This window comes from Ailuropoda melanoleuca, chromosome 15, assembly GCF_002007445.2.
Source record: "Ailuropoda melanoleuca isolate Jingjing chromosome 15, ASM200744v2, whole genome shotgun sequence".
NCBI lineage: Eukaryota > Metazoa > Chordata > Mammalia > Carnivora > Ursidae > Ailuropoda > Ailuropoda melanoleuca.
Window position 1 is genome coordinate 86,765,003 of NC_048232.1, and position 4,602 is coordinate 86,769,604.

General features: G+C 56.1%; 1 protein-coding gene across 1 annotated transcript in view; it reads left to right on the plus strand.

Annotated features, from left to right (window-relative positions):
* The window catches only part of ARHGAP8 (Rho GTPase activating protein 8), a 66,241-nt gene that overhangs the window by 46,597 nt on the left and 15,042 nt on the right, over positions 1-4,602 (plus strand).

Genomic DNA, 4,602 nt, shown 5'->3' on the forward strand with positions numbered 1-4,602 from the left:
TGGGAGAAACAGAGGCTGGGGAAGCTAAGAGATTGGCCCAGAGTCGCCCACCTCCTCGGGGCAGGGCCAGAGCGAGCTTACAAAGGAAGCAGGAGGAGGAAAAGAGCCACCCGTCCCATCCACCACATTCTTCCCTCCCTGGGGACGCAGAGAGGGGACCGCCTGGGTTCTGCTCGGGCCAAGCCATTGTGGTCCTCACAAAGGGACACAGGAAGCCAAGTCAGGGACGAGTGGGGAGAGTCTACCCATGTACCTATGGCAATAGGACTCACAATGGCAGTGACTGTCGTCAGGGCCCCTTGGCTGGCTGGGCTGTTGCTTCTTGTCCCAGACCTAGAGCTTCAGCAGAGAGACAAAGCAGGAAACCCAGCCGCCCATGGAGAGTGGGACGTGCAAAGGCCCGTCGGCGCTGTTGGTGCAGTTTTCACCGTTTTTCACGGGGCCACATATTCAGGCCTCTTCTGTAAATCTTGGGGCCCAGGAGGAGCAGCTTTGGTGGAACATCGGTCTGATGAGTCCCTGCAGAACGGTGGTGGCGGGTTTGAGCTGGGCCGGACCTCGCTGCCAGCTCTGCCGCCTCGGACTGCGGGACCTCGTGCCACTCCGGGGGCCTCTCCTAGCATCCACGTCTGGTCTCTAACTCGGCCTCATGAAGTCAGGATGGAAATGAAAAGGATAAGATACTGGAGCCGGGGCTGTGGGCTCAGACTCGTGGCTGTGCGTCCTGGCTACACACTCTTGACTGTCTGTGGTTCCCCGTTGTGCACCCCAGTCCCCCCATCACTTAGCTGCTTCAGATGGCAACTGTTTTGTTACGTGGCCTGATTTCTGTGGGCCAGGCACTCGGGTGGGGCTCAGCCGAGCAGGTTTGTTCTGTGTGGTGCTGACGGAGCTCACTAGGTGGTGTCCAGCATGGCTGGGTGGCTCGGGAGGGTCCGGGGCCCGGGACGCAGCCTCATGTCCTGGCGCTTGGCAGGGGTGGCTGGAGGGCTGGGCTCAGCTGGGACACGGCCGCCCCACAGGACATCCTCGCGGTGGCCGCCCTTCTTACGGGGCAGCTCAGGGCTTATGGCAGGTGATTCCTGAGACAAGTGGAAACTGCCAGAGTCTTCAGCCCAGGGCCTGGAAACGAGACAGTTGCTTCTCCCGTATTCCCATGGTCAAAAGACCTTCCTTTCCTGGTTTCTTGGCTCATGGCTCCATCCTCCACCTTCAAAGTACTGTGCTCTGACCTCTGCTTCTGTCGTCCTTCTCCTCTGTGAGTCTGGCCCTCCTGCCTCCATGAGCTTCTGTTGAGCCTGCCGGACAGTCTGGGGTGATCTCCCCACCTGTCACCTGTAGAGCCCCTTGTGATGGAGAAGGGGGGCACATTCACAGCTCCCAGGCATCGGGATGTAAACGTCCACAGTGGCCACTGATGATTCTCCACACATGTGACCACGGACAGGTTCCGTGACCCCTCTGAGCCTCAGTTTCCTTGTCTGTAAATGGGGTTTATTATGGAAACTTCTAGGACTGTCCCGAAGACTCAGTGAGTTAATACACTTTGGGCACTTGCACAGTACAGGACCTTTGGCAGGCAGCCATTGTCAGCATTAGCGGCACCGTGGGCGAGGTGCTCTGTGACAAGGGTCATCAACAACGGTGACTTGGAGGAGAAGGCTGTCGGCGTCGTGGAGTCCACACACAGCGCCGGGGGATGATGAATGGGGAGCCTGCGCCCTGCGGAGAGGAGGCCTCAGGGGAGGGGGACTTCGGCCTGGGNCACCCGTCCCATCCACCACATTCTTCCCTCCCTGGGGACGCAGAGGGGGGACCGCCTGGGTTCTGCTCGGGCCAAGCCATTGTGGTCCTCACAAAGGGACACAGGAAGCCAAGTCAGGNTCTGAAGGCGACAAGAATTTAAGTGCATTTACTGCAGCATCTCTCTAAGCATCCCCGGCCAGGAGTGTGAGGTGAGTTTCAGTTTAATTCTTCCTTTTCCAGCTGTTGAGTCTTTGGATCATGTGACATCATTTGTTCTGTAAGTCACATCTCCTGAATGTGTTGGGGGTACCAGGGCCTGTCCTGACAGCTTTGCTAGTGCTAACTCAGCCACCCTGGCAGGCGGGTACGACGATCACCCCATTTAACAGAAGAGGAAATAGAGGCATGGGACACGGGCAGGTTGAGTGGTGTGTCTGGGTCTCCTGGCTGCGGCAGCAGAGTCGGGATTCAGTCTCAGGAGGTCGGATGCCAGAGCTCACGCTTTCGGCTTCTGTTCCTCTGCCCGCACGTCTCGATGGTGACCCTCCCTGCGGGGGCTAAGTGCACGCACCGTTAGTGGGTGATCGCTGTGCTGTTCGTTCCTGTTCATCTGTGACTTATGTTTATGTCACAGCTCTGGGGCTGTGCTGAGAGGCTGGATCGTGGAGCCTGCCGGTCTGGGTTTGAATCCTGGTCCTGCACTCATTTGGTCAAGTAGCTTAAACTCTCAGGGCCTCAGTTTCCCTTCCTAAGTGCCATCCGTTATCAAAATAGCCTGTGCTTTCTCACCTTCGTGCACGTTCCCTGCGTTCCCCGTGTATCCCATCTCCACGTGTCCAAATCCAATGTCCTCCTCAAGGTGCCCCTAAAATACTTCCTCTGTGTCGCTGGACCTTGAGCTCCGTGAGAGCGTGTGCTCTTTCCTCCCGTGCGTATCCGTCAGCTCTCACTAGGTTGTGCCGCGTAACAAACAGTCTCAGTCTCGGCGGGTTCTGACGACAGTGTTTATTCTTGCTGAGGTTGTGTGAGGTGTGTGTGTAGGTGGCAGCTCAGCTCTGTTTTGCGTGTGTCTTCTGTTTCTGACATGAGAGCGTGGGCTCTCGGGGACAGGCTGCTGTCATGCTGGAGGAGGGGAGTAAGCGTGCCCCAGCCAAGCTACAACAGTCTCGTTCAGAGCTTCTCCTCGGTGGTGGCAAGCATCACGCCTGCTGCCAGCCCGGAGCAGGTCACCCGGCTAAGCCCACCGTCAGTGAGGCAGGGAGGTGGCCGTCCTGCAGGAAGTCCTGTCAAGGCAGAGAGGGAAGGCCGACTTAGCAGCAAATACCAGCTTGCCCCTCTGTGGTGCCCAGCCACGGAAATCTGCTCTTCCCGTCCTTCCCAAAGTATCTACCGTTACTGTGTCTCACGTCCTGTGTTGGACACTGTGTTTGAAGAGATTGAGGTTGACTCAGGCCTTGCACACACATCTGGAATCATTTCCTTGGGATGACTTCCTCGGAGTGGGTGAATTTCCAGGATCAGAGAATGTGGCCGTTTTTAAGGTTTGGGGCACATACTGTTCACTCCCCCTCCAGAAAGGTCATGGGCTTCCTAGAGCCCGACACTGTGGGTCACCACCACACGCCAGAGCTGGCCGCTCTTGCTTTCGAACACAGGGGCTCCTGAGGGGAGTGGCCCCTGCCTGTCAGAGCCTCCCTCACCTCCTGGGGGACACGCTCCCCTGTGCTCAGTGCCTTCCCCATGGGGATCCCCAGGCTCATCCATGGGGGTGGCCGACGGTGAGGGAAGAGTTCCTGACCCAGACACCCCCTGCAGCTCTGGGACCTGGGTCTAGTCAGCATGTGATGTGTAAGCACAGATGGCTTTAGCGGGAGGAAGGAGAGCTGGCGCTGGCAGGAGGGGCCTGGACCGGCGTCCTCAGGGTCACCGGGGTGGCAGTGGTGTGGAGCCTCAGCTTGCCAGGCATCAGGGAAGTCAGTGGCATCCGGGAGAACCCTTGTAGCAAAAGAGGAAGGAAACATCCTAAGGTTGCTTCAAGCAAAATTTTCACGTCAGGTTTAGCTCTGGTGAGGTCAGGAAGATCAACTAGTAAACCTTCCGTCCTCTCCACAGTTTTTGGTTATTTGGTCATTTGCTCACTTCCAGCCTTGGATTCCATTATAATAAAACTATATGCCAGTGGCTACATTTTGACACACATTTTGGTAACAGTGATGCTGTTACTATGTACACGTGTCTCTAGGAATCAGGGAGAGAAAGCTGACTGTGTCCCACCCCTCCTGTGGCCAGCTGTGGGGTGTGGACAGAAACTCCTCTCGCTGGGCTCCTCATTCCTTTTCTCTGAAGCAGGGGTAATAACAGCCCATCTCATCCACCCCTTCGCTGTTGGAATCAAATGAAACAATGTATGTGCAAGCAAATAGCAAGGAGTGATGCTGTGTAATTGTGAGGTGACGGATTTTTCCAAAAGAGTTGGGGGTTGCTGAACTTTAGGCTGTTCTCGGGGAACCAAGGGAAGAGGCAGCGTCCATATCTGTATGTTAGAATTGGAGGGGTAGATATACCTGCCCCATTCCTGTCCCCATTTCTCCAAGGGTCTTACTTGTTGATAGAGCAGAATGAGAGCCAAGGAAGGTTGGAGGGTACCAAGGGCTGTAGCCAGGCGTGAGGCCACCTCTCTGCCTTCAGAAATCCTTCAACAATAAATGGTAAATTCCTGATTCTTGCCATGATTGAGTCATGGAACAAATTTACTGTCCAACCTGAAACTAGAGAAGCACGTGATGAAGACAGGCATTTTCGGACGTTGGGCAACACACAGCACGGGACTGTGATCCCTGAGAGAAGAGCCACAGG